The sequence below is a fragment of the Falco rusticolus genome, chromosome Z (assembly GCF_015220075.1).
Source record: "Falco rusticolus isolate bFalRus1 chromosome Z, bFalRus1.pri, whole genome shotgun sequence".
NCBI lineage: Eukaryota > Metazoa > Chordata > Aves > Falconiformes > Falconidae > Falco > Falco rusticolus.
In genome coordinates, this window is record NC_051210.1 from 71,584,032 (window position 1) to 71,599,422 (window position 15,391).

A 15,391-nucleotide genomic window follows, 5' to 3' on the forward strand; every position below is an offset into this window, starting at 1 on the left:
TTGCTAGATGTGTTTGAGAACAGGTTAGAGAAATTTTTTTTTCTAAAGTACTTTGGTACACTTGATTATATCTTAGAACTGAAGAGTGGTTTAGAGGAACCTCGCAATATCAACTGTACTCTGTGCTTAGTTGTGTAAAATCAAAAACTTTATCCCATTCCACAAGTTGGCAAGAAAATGAGCAATAATCAAACTGAGCATTCTCCAGAACTTGATAGCTCCTAAATGCCTTGCACAAGGTGATTTGGCCTATACCTTAGATCTTCCATTTCAAAAGGATTTCCTGTTACTTATATTTATGGCTGAGAGGAAAAGGCAGTCAACTTTGTACTTCAATAACTTTATTTATTTATCTCTCTGCTAATGAAGTGTGTGCATGTCAAATGCTGCACATCTGTTGTGAAGGGTGCTAACATCAAAATTTGTTGCAGTCTTTCAAAAACACTGTAAGACTATGAATATAAAGCTGTGGTTTGTAACAAAGAAACAAACCTTTCACAAAACTATATTAATATCTTTGTCTCAATTTAATTATCTGTACATATCAGCAAATTAATAATACCAAAGTGTTTTGCTAATAAACCAGTATTTTAATTCTCTACAATTAAAGCACCTTCTGCAGCGTCTAAGCTTTCACAAGGAATCTCGCTTATCTTTGTAAGAAAGATTCTGATGGCACAATAATGAAAGCAACATAACCTACCAGAGACAGGCACTGACAAGTGAAACTTTAGATGCCAAACTATTTGAAAATGAGAGTGTGTCCCTATGTAATGTGTTTTCCTCTGCCATTTGACATACATAGGATGAAAACCTCTTCTCTTGTCTGTGCAACTGACCTATTGAAATGGAGATCAGGCTATCAGACTGTTAGCTTTACCACTCTGAAGTGGAAAGCTATAAAAAGACTTTTAAAACAGGAAACATTCTCAAGAAAAGAATCATTATTAAAATTTTATTTTTTTTCCCAGTAAACTACAGATCTAGAAACCTAAAGTTTCTGCATAATTACAAGACACTGTTTTTAACTGTTACCATGCAAATTCCATAATGGTTGTGTGTATATTCATCTGTTACTGAGCACCTAAACCCTCCTGAGGTCATCCGAGTGGGTCTTACATGCTGCCACGTATTGTGGCATAGAATATTCCACCTGGGAATTATTCCTCTAACACCTTATACCTATTGAATGGAATACTGTCAGCTGGAATCTTGCCTAAACTAGTACATTAGCCCCTGAAGCTCACCTAAGTCACGACAGGGAGTGTGGCCATCTACCCTCCATCACCCTAATGTTTAGGTGCTTACCTTATGCATCAGAAGTTCCCTCAGCAGATAGCTGTGCTCACACAAATGTTTAGGAGTGTTTGATCTGCAGAGGTGGCTTTTTCTTCCATTAGGAACATCTAATATCTAAAGCTCAGGTGGCACTGGTAGACAGTGTAGCATTCTTGCTTCCAGAATTAGTTTTACTTTCTGACCACCTGTTGGTGGTCTAATGTAAATACTTCCATCAGTGACCTGGAAGATGACACATCAGCATTTGCAGATTTGCAAAAGGTAGTAAATTAGGGGGTGAGGTCAGGCTGAGAGATCGAAGTGGTGGAGTTTCAAGTCAGAGGATATTTAATAAACCTGAGTGGGCCAAAAGAAGGCTCATATATATATATATATAGCTCCACACCTCAAATGGAGTAACCTCACGCATCAGCACAGGCTGGGAACCAGATGTCAGGGCAATAGCTCTGTTGGAAAGGACCCGGGACTTAGAATGGATGCCAGGCTGAATATGAGACAACAGTGCACTCTTACTGTGAAACAGGCAACTCTGCATTGTGCTGTTTTATGGGGAGAGTAACTGCATCTGTGCTGCTGTGTTCCCTGGTACAACAGAAATGTCAATAAATTGGAGCAGAGGGCCCCTAGGATGGTTGGTGGACTGGAGCATATGATGGACAGGGAGAGGCTGAGGGGAGAAGGTTCGTTTAGCCTGAAGAAGAAAAGCTTAATGGAGGATCTACTGATGTTCTTCAACTACCTTAAAGAGCAGACTCTTCTAAAAAGTGTATAGTGGGAGAAGGCCGTGGTCAGAAATTGCAGTAAGGGAGATTTGGATTTGACATAAGAAAGAAATACTCAGAGTGAGTGGTTAAACACTGGATTGGTTCAGCTAAAGGGGCTATTGAAACCTCCATCTTTGCAATTCTCAAAGGCACTTCTTGCCACTGACTCATGAGAAATTAGGGACTTACCCTCTATCATTCCTCTTCTAAGGTCAGAAGGTTGATTTGGATATTATTTGTTAGAGAAGCAGTACCTCGAATAGGCGCTTAAATTGAGCAGAGTGTGTTTGGCCTTAGGGGAGCACAGCAGTAATTTGATGTAAAAAAATTGCTTTTGCTGCCTTTACAATTTATATTCTGTGCACTACATTTTCAGTGACTTTGTGATGGTAGTTCCTTACTCTTTGCTAGGAATACTTCTGTGAGAAAAAGCATGAGCAGACAAAATTAGCATTATTTTTTATATTTGCTTCTGACAGAGTGATTCATAAATAATCTTAAAAGGCTTTGTATTTTTAATGATTTTGCCCAGAATTTTTTAAGTATTTATGGAGGGTTTTTTCAAATACGTAGTTACATTGAAGAGCCATTTATTGTTATGCACAAAGAGCAAGGCATGTACACTCAATAAAAATTCTTATTTTAGATTAAAGAAAACAATAAAATATAAAAAACAGCTGCTGTCCCTGCAGATAGGCAGTCTTACTGGGATATTAAAGTTCAAGTGCCAAGAAAACAAACATAATTCATATCCAAGTTCTACTTGTCAGAGTGCTTTGAGCGTACATCATATTGTTTGTTTGCCATGTGTTTTGGGTTGGGGTTTTTTTGCTTTCCATGGAAGTTTTCCTGGTAGTGTGTTGAGTCCCATGAATGGCTTGAGCAAATTGTGAACAGTGAAGTAACTGTTTTTCCAGTCTCCAGGGCCTGTTTCTTCAGGTTGTGTCATTGTAAAGTTCCATGTGTTAATTCCTTCTTTTCGGTCTGTGGTTTGTAAGAAATTTTCATAGCCATTTTGATTGCTAATTCTCTACTGTGTGGCTATCTTCATCTCTTTGCAGAATTTAGTTCCTCTTACAAATATGCAGAAAAAAAGGTCAAAATTGAAGTAGGTATACCTCACTGATAAAACATTCCTCCAGTTTTAAACTACTATGATAGAACAGCATCCGTTAAAAACATGAATTAGGCATTGTGACTGTTTGTTTCTTGCTAACACATTATCACATACAAAGCTTGATTGACTCTTAGGAAGAAAAGTTACTAATTACCAAGGAGAGCGATAGTTATCATCATTACAGACAAGTTGGAGTTTTTTGCAATTATGCCTATCACTCATAGTGCACAAAGGAAGGACAAAAAAGGACAAAAGAAAACAAAACAAAACACAACAGATAAAAGAATAGCTAAGTAAAGATTAATTACTAGAAGTTGTCAGTACTAAAATGACCAGCTCGAATGCTTTTAGTATGCTGATGGTCCTTATGTGGTTTCTTCTAACTAGCAAGTACACTTCTGTACTTGTACAAAAGGTGAATCAGTGTGTCCGTGTCGTGTGTGTGTGTCATCGTGTCCGTGTCGTCCCCCCCCAGTAATCCTGAATAACAATTAAGTATTTCGGTTTAAAATAATTAAGTGGAAAATTGGACAGCTTTCATAGGAGGGAACTATTTCAAAATTTCCTATTTGGGATCCAGCTATTTCTTTCACTGTTTCCTGAAAGACAAGGTAGTTAACTATGGCAGAGACTTCTTCCTTGCGGCTCACTGCATGGAAGAAGTTTTAGAATGTGCACGTGTGGGAAGAAAAGATGCATGTTGTTGTCATTTCGTGATTTAAGCTGTGAGAACGGTCATACTGGTTCAGATGAAAGGTCCATCTGGTTCACTATCTCTTCTCCAACCATGGCCAGTAAATGTTACTTGGGAGAGAATAATCTCAAGCACACATGTATTTCTCCTTCATAAACTAGCACATTAATCATGCAAGTGAATGCAAAATGTAGCAGCTTTCTTGTTAAGATGAAGAATATTCAGTACGCAATGAAGTACTGCTCACCTACAACATTTTTCTAGACAACCATTATATATATATAATCTATATATTACACACACACCACAGCATGTGGTGGGCTGGCTGGGGCCGGCTGCCAGGAGCCCACCCAAGCGGCTCCATCCCTCCCCTCCTCAGCTGGGCAGGGACAGAAAATCCACGGAAAGGGTCTGGGCGGAGGTGAGGGCAGGGACAGGGGCAGGGGCAGGGCGCTCGCCCGGGCAAAACAGGCTCGAGTCGGGGAAAATGAATTTATCACCAATCAGAGCAGAGCAGGATCATAAGAAATGAAAACTGAGCCTTGACACACCTTCCCGCCACCCTGCCTTCTTCCCAGGCTCAGCTTCACTCCTGACTTCTCTCCCTCCTCACCCCTCGTGGTGCCGGGGGATGGGGAGTGGGGGCTGCGGTCAGTTCACACCTCGTGTCCGCCGCTCCTGCCCCCTCGCCCCCTGCCCGGCCCGGCCCGGCCGCCGCGGGGGCACCGGCCCTGCCCCAGCCCGGCCCGGCCCGGGCTCCTCTCCCCGCGGGGCCACGGGCCCTGCCCGGAGCTGCCCCGGCGCCGCTGCCCGCGGGTCACAGCCCCCTGCGGGCACCCCCTGCCCCGGGGGGGGCCCTGCCCGGGCTGCGGGGGGGGAGCTGCTCCCCCGGGGGCTCCGCGGGCTGGGGGCACGGCCCGCCCCGCCGGGGGCCGCCCCGCGGGCTGGGGGAGCCGCTGCTGCGGCGCCTGGAGCCCCCCGGCCTCCCCCTGCCCCGGCCCGGGGGCCGCGGGGCTGCTGGGCTCGCTCGCACGTAAATACACGATCTGAAATACACGGTCCCTGCGGCTGCCACCGGCACCGACGGGCTCGGCCTTGCCCAGCACCGGGCCCAGCTCGGAGCCGGCTGGCACGGGCTGCACCGGGCACGGGGGCAGCTTCTGGAAGCTTCTCACAGAGGCCGCCCCTGTGGCCCCCGCCACCAAAACCTTGCCCTGCAAACGCAATACACAGCACTATGACTCTTAACAATCATATAACATGATTTTCAATAACTGTATTTTTTTGGAAGTGAGCGTTATTTTCTGTTTCATAATGGCTTTAATACACTTACTGGAAATAATCCCTAAGGGAGAGTTTTCTTCTAATATAGATACATCTAATAATATGATGTGTTCTGTCCTATTATACACTACAAATTATATGCCTTGGAAAATTCCTAATATAAGAAGGCAAAGATTTTGCAGCTGTGTTGGATAGCACAGCTGCCAGGCCCAGAAGTTAGAGCAGAGACCTGGGACTGTGCTGGAACAAGGGACACGAATACATTGGGGCACACCTCAGGAAAGGTCCTTGTGTAGCCATTCTGCTGCAGTCAGGGCTGAATTTACACATCCCTCAGGAGGCTCTGCTCTTGGCCATAGGGCTTACGCTGGTGGCCGTCAGCAGACTGGCGTGGAGACGTACGTTAGGCCAAGTTCATAACTGAAGAGATTACAGAATCAGAAGGAATCTCATCATCATTACATAGTTCTGCCTCCTGCACGTTATATACTTTATTGATTTCACATACATCTCCTCACCTACTTCAACAACTTCTGACTGATTTAGGGAGCAAATGACTCAAGGCAGAGTTCTAACGTTTTCACATTTGAACATAAGGATGGCAATACATAAAATACACTCTTACAGCTTGTACTAATAAGACAGTCATATAAGTTAGAATTTAAGTGTTACTTGTATTTAGTGTCTTTTAAAATGTCTTTAAAAGCTGTATAATATGTATAAAACCATAATGGATGGGACCGTTTCTTAGAATATTTCAAAAGACAGATCAATTTAAGAGCAACTGTAAATAACTGAGAAACAAGTCTTTTGAAAGCCTGTTTTTATTACCACCTCTTTGCCTGTTTGTCTTTTCAAACAACATGAGATTCTGTTGGACATACTGTGTTAATTAGATGTAGAGTTTTGTGGAAACCCATTCTGGGTTAGAAATGTAAGCAGGCTTTTTGTAACAGTAAAAATATCCAATAAGAAATGACTCATTTTATGATAGTGTAACTTTAGTTACAGATCAAAGAGATGAAACAGACTCTGAAAGGGTTGGCTGGTCTATCACAGAGACCATGTTATTGTGTGATTGCTATTTTGTGTTCATGGCATCATTGTTTGTCAGTTAGATCTTACATTGTTAACCTAGTAATTGTATATGTGCATCTCACATCAACCAAGCTGTTGTGGTACAGAAGTATTTTTGTTTATAATTTAAGCAAAAAAATAATTAGTCAAGATTAATATCATCTTTATTTCATGAATGTTCCCATGAGAAGAAAACATATTTCTAGACAATAGTTTACTGTTTTTCCTTTTCTCTAGATGATTAAATGGGAGGGAGGGAGCTTTTGATGCAGAAATGCAAGAAATATAACAAATCCAAATACAGATAGTGGGTGAGATCCCCATTCCTTCCACCATGTTCCAATCCTGTTTTAATAATGACCATAATTAAACTATGTGCCAACTGTGAGAGAATGAAATATTCAGTGAAGACATACATGAAAGCTGCAGGGTTTGTTTGAAAGGGTTTGATACAAGTCCACAGTTAAAAAAAAGATAGGAACGTTTCACAAATTTCTCTAGGAGACAGTCATCAAGCATGGCTTAGTGAAGTAGGAAGCTGCCACATTGTGCGATGACCCCATCCAAGAAACAGCAATTATTTCATCTATATCAACAGGTCAACTCAGCTGAACATGCCGGCCTTGGACAGCTGAATATGAATTTACAGGTGTTCAGAGGGCAAGTGATACAAAGCTGAATTAGATAACGTTACACTTACAGACTGAAGTCTGTATTAAAAAAAAATTATCAAAGTATTTTGAATGTATATTGGACATCATGAGACAAGGATGATTCCTGAAGAACAGCTCTCCATGATGACAGGCATATTCCTTATAGTTATGTAAATACCAAAGATGTGTTTATAATTTCAAAACAAAAATAAATATATCAAAACAACTTCTGTAAAACTAGAAGATCTGATTAATTCATTTGTTCATTAATTCATTCAGGCTCTCTAAGACTTCCAATTATCTTCAGCACTGTTAGAGCTAGCTAGGTCTTCGCACTGTACCTAACTTTGTAGAATCCCAGTCTTCTCTGTTTTACCAACGCAGATGAGGAGTTGCACTGGCTGCAGCATGGGTAAGTGTGGTAGATGGAATCCTTCGTTAGTAGTTAAAGGACAACTTTCACACAAGGTAAGTGACCTCACTTCTGGCAGAAGTCGTGTCTGCCACAGTCGCATGGCAGGCTTACCCTGGAAAAGTGTCAGGTCCCTCAGGACCAGGCACTCCTCCCTTCCTTTGCTCATCTCAGCGGCCACTTTGCCACCGTCAGTCACACCCATGTGGTCTCCTGCCTGCCCGTGGCCACTGGGCTCCTGAAGCTGTGTCTGCTCTCCAGAGTGGTGGGTGTGCTGAGAGGTCACACTGACTGAGATCCCATTGTGTGACCAACGACTACATGTTCATACAAAAATTATTAGCACGTCTGAGGGTAAAAAAGACTGAGGATTTCTGTGGCAAATGGCAATCTCATGTATCCCAAGAACAGAAGTGCAAGAATAAGGTGCCCCAAGTGCAGACTACTATGGAGGTCTGAGGAAGGGTTACAGTGGCACAACACACTGGCAATTAGAGTGATTGTGGTTTTGTCTGAGAGGTGCAAAGGATAAAAAAATAGACTCACAAATGTAAGGGCTGGAAATGGAGTATGTGTTAAGAACAGATCTTGAAAATAAACCAGAACCAGTGTTTTTGTCCATGACCAAAACTCCAGAAACAGGGAAGGGCTGTATTTTTGATGACGTGGAGTGTTTGCAGAATGACCTGAACTTGCTGTTCTTGGGGTACTTCCGGGTAAACAAGAAGGCACGGCCTCAGCTGCCAGCCCATCACGGGCTACAGAGAGCATGGGCTACAGCTCTGTCAAAACGGGCTCAGGACATCCTGGTCCTAGGGCTCTTTGCTGTATTTCTGGGGCAAACCTGCAGTGTGATAAGAGGCAGGACTTTTGAGACACGTGGGTGATGTGAGATGTGAGTGAGCAGCCATGGCACCTGCCGCATCTTCTCTTGCATGACAAATGTTCTCTAAGTTTATTTTGTCTGTCTCTAAAGAGACTCACATCAGAGGGGTTTGGCTGCTGTTTCTTCAGAGGAGGTCATGGTAAGGGAAGTAGACATCAGCAGAAGAAAATATAATTTTCCCTGTAGTTCTATGAATTCTTTCTCTACTCTTTTATTTCATATATTCTTTCCTCTACAATCAAAAAAAGAAGCTCCCCCTGTTTTCTGTCCTCTGGGGTTTTTAGTGTTTTGGGTTTTGGTTTTTTTTTCTCCAGGGGCACAGGGAAGGGCAGGGACAGCCACAACTCCTATACAAACTGTTACTCTCTGCAGAAGGCTGGAGGTTTTTGGTAGATAAGGGCTGTGGGAAAGGGAAAGGCGGATTGCAGCGTCCTCTTATATGCCCTTTCAATCTCCCTGCCTGACATGCTCCTTTTAGCATTTTTCTCACCAGTAAAGCCCTTTCCTGAAAGCTTACTGCTTTCTTTGACTGGTTTCTCCAACTTGTATCTTCCTTCCTGCCTTTCTCCCAATCCTACATGTTTCCTCTTGTGACACTATTTTGCTTTTTTTGAGGGTAGTGAAATTCTGTTCAGAATGTCAGAATTCTGATGGAGCTCCGACGCAGAATTAACTTCACTGAGGTTGGTGAGGTTATACTGATACAAATGTCATTAAATCAAAAATAAAGTTAGACCATTGCTCTCTTAATGTACTTAAACTTCTTTTCCACAAATGATCTTTTGATATTAAGGATGGCTGTTTGGAATTTAATAGCCTATTTTAACATTCCAAGCCTATGAACTTTTCCACATAAATCAGTCTAGACCAGCCACAGAGGAATCTTTCTCAGTTCATTACTGGGGCAGCTTAAGATCCTGACCTAAACCAGATTTCTAAAGTGGATACACCAGTTACATGACATGGGATGAGTCAAGTTGATAATCCCTTTCAAAGACTAGCCAAGCTCTATTCTGAAAGTAGCTATGCTTTTTTTTTACCCTGTTTAAAGTCTGCTCCAATTTTTCATACTCCAATGGTTAGTACCCTTTTAGTTTACCACCTGATTTTATTTATGTTCTCATTCTACCTGTTGTTTTTGCTCCAGCATTGTTCCTTAGCCTAAAAGCTACCAGACTTATCCAGTACTTGTATTTACAGACATACATTACCTTTGTAGGGACAAGTAAGTGCCTGTTCCATTTTCTTGCCTCAGCCTTTACTTTGTCATACTAAATGAGCCACGTTCTGTCAGTTACTTTTTAATAGATAGGCTTTAGAGCCTTTACCTCATTGCAGTGACCTTCCTTTTCTCCTGTCTTAATTTGACAAAATCTTTCTTGAACGTGGGTGACCTGTGTTCTGCGTGTACGAGATCATACTACTACCTTAAAATACTCTCCTTAATCCAGTGCTCCTAGGATCACAGTTGTCTTCTTGGCAGTATTCCACCAGAGGCTGAATGTGCTTGTACAGACTTGACTGACTGGCTTGAATATTGCTACTAGTGTAGCCACAGGCACACAGTACTCATTAAAAGCTGAAAAAAAAATGAACTCAAAATCCTGGGGAAGTATTTAAGAACTATTTCACATTGCACTGCCTGCTGCTACAGTTACCAAGGTTGCATTACATCAGCTAGCTATAGACTGGATAGCGCAGGTTTAAATGTGAAAGGTTATCTTTGTTACAGATCTCAGTGATAGTTCTTAACTCTCATCCCTCACCTTGTCTTTTACTAAATATTAGTGATATGGTTTTAGTTTTCTTTTTCCCACCAATTTGATTCCGGGGTACAAAGCCTGTTTTGGTTAGGGGGGGCAAATGTGCATGCAGACCTTAAGGTTTTACACTCTTCTTAGAGAAATTAGGAGAGTGATGGTGTAGACAGTACTTCCTGATTGACCTTCATTTTGAAAATCTCTTTCCTAGGCAGGATCTTATCTCTCTCTTCCCCCACTCCCCATTTTGATCTCCCCACCCAAATTTAGCAGGGACAAGCAGATGCAGAAGTAAAACCACCAGCCACAGCCTGCTACATCTTTTCTGGCAGGTGAAATACCTGTTACATTCTACCTTCTGTTCCTCCTCTTATTTCTGAGATGATAGCATCTTTTCAAGCACACATTCCCTATTTACCAGGAGCAGTTTCATCCCTTTCAACACAGAGAGTCACTGGTGGGATTTGCTCAGAGCTGGCTGAACGCTGTGAGCATGTGATCAATAGTTTATGATACACTTAGCTGGGTCTTTACTGCCAGCTATGCATTCCATTCCCCTACCGCCAGCATGTTTAACCTCAGAGTGAGCCTGTTCAGAAATTTGCAACAGGAAATGCCTTCCACCAGTTTAGCTCCCTAGACTATCTTCTTAACATTGAGTCAAATGGATAACACAGCACACATGATGGATGGAAGGGAGCAACGCAGGTGGAGGTGCAAACTGAAACAGTTCTTCTCAGTAGCAGCTGGCAGTTAGCGTAGCCCAAACCATGCTGAAGAAACACTTGAAGTTTTATAATCCCCATGTGGATAAATCAAAATGTGTGTGTTTCTCACCTGAAAATGTTTGCCTGTCTTGCTAAGAAACTGTTCATATGATTGCTGATTATTTTAAATATTCTGCAGAATGTCCATTTAGTGACCAGATATGAAAAATTCTGGCCTTGATTGGAGAGACTTGCCTCTAATAACAGCTTCACATCCATACCACAGAAATCTTGCTTTGTTAAGAAAAAGAATGTTTTGGCTCAATCTTCTTGCTTAAAAGAATTTTCACTACACATGCATGCATTTTATTTTCTGTTCTGTTCACTGGCATGAATGCAGAGAGGATAAAAATGTTATTCAAAGAAAGCATTAATAAGAATATGTAAAGATGTTTTCAGTTAAGTAGAGGTGGATGACCAGTGAACAATTGAGTATGTCAGTAAAATTCAAAACCCTATGGCATAACTTAAAACTCCCTGCAAATCACAGGGGAAAGCTAACAGAATTACAAAAAAAAGGCTGTTTTCTTCTGTTTAGTCAGCTTTATGATGCAAAACCAACACCTATCTTTTTTTGTAAAAATAATTTATTTTTTTCTGCTATTCTAGAATATCAAACAAGGACTACTGGCACACAGAGTATTATGGATGCAGTTTATGCTGAAGGTCTGTTAGTTTTCTCTTAAAAAAAAAAAGACACCAAGCAAAAAAAAAAACCCACAAAAAAACAAACCGGAAAAAAACATCCTAGGCAGTAAGCATTTAAAAGGAGCCTCAACAAGCTGTAGAGTATGTAGCTGATGCTTAAAAATAATCTTTTTCTCCTGATGCATTCCTATGCTACAGAGTATACCTCTCACATTTAAAGCTGTCATGCTCCAAACATTGCTTGCACTGAAGAGAATCACTGTTTTGCCTCCAGCAAGGAACGTAAGTGTTGCAAAACTGACTCCTCCTCTAACGGGGAGAACGTGTACAAGTACACAGAGTTGTATTTCTCCTACAGCTGCCAAGCTGAGTATTTTGCAGTCAGAGCTGTAAACCTTAAAGGCTTGCTCTTTGTTTATCTTTATGCTTTGGGGTCTTTTTTCCCCACTTTCTTTCTGGATTTTTTAATTTTTATTTATTTTTTTTTTTTTTAATATATGTGAAACTCTTTCAAATGCTGGATTTTCCAGTCCTTGTTCAGGAAGCATTCATGAATTGACATGGGTCAGCATACTTTTCGTTACCAGGCGAAAGTAAGTATTGCAGTTAAATCTGTTCCTACTGTATGTTTACCTGACTATAAAGGGTTCTGTGTCATAAAGGACAGAGTAGACTGTAGTTCTGTTAGCAGAAATTTAAAACTTACAAAAAAGTAAAATCAGTTCAACTGAACATGGTATGCTAAATATTGTAAGGTTCACATTCTGGAAATATTTTTTTTTTAACTTGTCAGTCAGTGGTCTCTCTTTTGAAACACTGAAATAAGCCAGACACAGAGATGCCACTCCTTCTATATGTGTTTTTACAATTATATTCAGGATTGCGTTTATTTTTTTTAAGCATTTTTAATGCACTTTGTATACTAATATCATGTTATTACTGCTTTATGTCATTTATATTTTATATAAATATATATATATATAAATATAGATATAAAAGTAATTTTATCTTATTTATGTTATTCATTAATGAAAATATGTTGGTTCAGGAAACAAGCCTCCTGAAGCTCCCATAACTGCCATCACATTTTCCACTGTCTAATGCTCCTTAGCTATTATTTTATTCTTCCTGTGTGTTACCCTCTCCTGTGTTTCTGTATACATTCACTAGTTAGCAGGTCCTGTTTTGTGTTCTTACCTTCGGAATTCTTTGGTATTGGCATGAATTGGCACTCAGATGCTGAAGGGAAACAGAGAGAAAGGAAAGAAAAGCTGGTAACTGAGCTGGCGAGAAGTAAAGAAAACGGTGTGACTTGATCCTAGGAGCACCTTTTTAGCCAATTTTCCCTGCATTCTGCTGAAACGCTGTACCATCATCATCTGTAATATTTTCACTATTCCAGCAGTCACCTGGGAATTCATTAATAATCTGTTAATGAATACAGCTTCCATTGCTACGAGTTCCCTCTAGGGAGCGCAGCAGCCTGCAAGGCAGCGTACGGATTCTCAGCCAGCATAAGCTTCCTGCTGCAGAAACGCTGTGCTGCAGCTAGCAGCCTTCTCTTCTTTTCAGAGTTGGCTTGCAATTACTGAGCTGAACTCGGCACTACCAAGGCAGGGAGGTGGGTTGCCCAGGCAGTGAGCAAGTTTAAGCAACAAGTCATGCTTGACTGTCTGCGTGATGAATGCAGCCGTTTACCATATGCATTTTTCGTGGCACCAAAAGTATCTATAGAACAAGGTCTGCAGTGTGAGTGCACATACTGGTTTTCTGTGATGAAGTCCAGCCTAGATAAAGCCTGACACAAAGATTAACAGGACCCTTATTTGGCATGGAGCTTGCAGATCTTGAAGGAAAACAAAATCTAGATAAATGCAGTTAGGGTAAAGGCAATGAGGAGCAAAACCTGATAGGTAACCGTAGCAATTTTTGTGCTGTTAAAACTGAACTCTGCCCCACTAAATTTTCCTGTGAAAGATGTGGTGCTTTGACAGGCAACATTTTCCAGTGGACTGAGCTCAGAAGGATAGTTTGGGTCTCATAATGTTCATGTTTATGTTTAAGAAGAGCTTTGTATGTTTTTTAAGCTATTTCCATTGGATTGTCATCTAGTTTTTTGTTGCCCAGCTAAACAGCTTTTCTAAATGTGTCAGGTTTGCTCGGTTCCAACTGAATTAACACCTGTTGCAAATGAAGCTCTGCTATCAGAAACCAGGTACTTGGGAGCAAAGGTGGCTTTCAAAAGCTCTGGCCTTCATTTAGATTGTGGCAGTTTGACTTCTACACATTCCTTACTGCAGTGAAGCAAATGGAGTTCAGCCACTTCCTTCAGCTGCATCAGGATTTCAGTCCAAACTTCTGCTCTCCCAGGATTGTATTCTTCACTGAATTAGATGCAGGTTAGTTACAGACTCATGAAACAACAGAAATCCTTTCTTCCTACTACCTCTTGGTTTTGTCTTGTTTGAAGCTAATATTCCAGCAGTTCCAGATACTCAAATTTCCAAACTTTGAATTGTTCTCTATATATTTATGTACCTGCGTGTACATACATAAACATCAATACAATTTTTATCCTTCAGGCAGAATTGTGTTAGGTTTTTGTCCCAAGTGCTTGCCTTCTTTCAAACATCTACTCCACCCTGAAAACCTTAGTTTTCCCTGGATTCAGCTTCAGCACCACTGTTTGCTATTTATTCCTCCAGTAGAGCTGCCTCTCAGGGAGGCTCTAGGACTTCACAGGGTAAGATCAAAGGGCAATTCAGCCTGTACCATAAGTCCTTGGTTGTACTAATTAACAGGACTGATCTAATGCTCTAATAACTTCACTCACAATGACTTTCCCGGTGCCTTTTCCTGACTGGTCCCCTATATTTTTCAGGGGACACCTTCATTCCCTGGTTTGGTCTCCATTCTTGGTTACCTCTGCTATCACGTTTCCCCTTAGCTTGGCCCTGAGTTAAATATCCCCTGTCACATGACTCTGTACTTACTCCCGCTGCATGGTCAACTAGGCTGAACTTAGCTCATTTGAGGCTGATCTTAGCCCTTTTAAAGAACCGGCTCATCCCATTTTAATATCTTTTACTGATAGGTCAGCTGTAGCTGTACCTATTCTTCAGTCCTCCCCCCACCCCAAGTTATCACTGTGGAGCAGTTTATTTAGAAAAAAAATAAAGTTAATTACAAAAGCATCAAAAATGTAAAAGCTTTCTTCATAAAAATCTGTGATGATATTGTTTAGGTTTTCTTTCTCTTCTGAAACACTTCATTAAATGTTTCAGCTCACTCTAACTTGTGTGTCTAAATAAAAGTTCAAACCAAAAATTTCACTCAGCGTAAATTAAATCTCTGCTTTTCCTTTTTGAAGATCTACTATCAATTTTTGTATGGTCTGGACTAGTACAAACTTTATTCTGAGTATCTTGTGACTACTTTTCAAATTGTTGCTTGTCTGTTATGAGTAAGAAGGAATACAAAAGGACTTTATGAGACTTGCAGCTGTTGCAACAACCATCAAAATCTTTCTCCTGTTTTTTCAGGTGTGAATATTGAGAAACAGGAAAATCATCTAGTCCTCATCTTACTTAGGATATCACACCCTGCATATTTGGTTTAGGAATTACAAACTGTTAATGTGCTTTGAGTTCAGTCAAATTGCATGGCAGTTTTCTACAGCTGATCAACAGAAGTTTTCTTAAGTTCATAGTGTATAGCAAGTAACTTCATATGCCCAGAAGCCACCTATGCTTGGTAGAGTTCTGCAGTGTTAGTGATGTTTTCTATATGTTCTATGTTCTTTTGGAAATTTCTCTTGCAGTAAAAAAGTTTTGTGTTTCGAGTTACAGGATAGCTGGTGACCTTACAAAGGTTTTGTATAATTTTTATTTCAAAATAAACTATGTAGGATTTTCAGTTGAAGATTCAGAAGAGTTTGGATCAGAATTCTTAAAATGAAAAATCCAGAAGCACCCAACTATAAGGAAATTTGTATCAGTTTCTGACTGCATGACTGAGGAGTCTACTTGTA

At 40.8% G+C, this 15,391-nt stretch overlaps 1 protein-coding gene across 6 annotated transcripts in view; it reads left to right on the forward strand.

Moving 5' to 3' along the window:
* The window catches only part of PRLR (prolactin receptor), a 122,851-nt gene that overhangs the window by 24,290 nt on the left and 83,170 nt on the right, over positions 1–15,391 (forward strand). For 5 of the 6 annotated variants that reach the window (XM_037373101.1, XM_037373095.1, XM_037373102.1 and 2 more), the window contains exon 1: positions 11,683–11,954. The exons of the other annotated variant lie outside the window; for it this stretch is intronic. The gene's annotated coding sequence lies outside the window, so the exon portion shown is untranslated. Of the gene's footprint in view, positions 1–11,682; positions 11,955–15,391 lie in introns of those variants that run through there. 6 annotated transcript variants of the gene reach the window in all.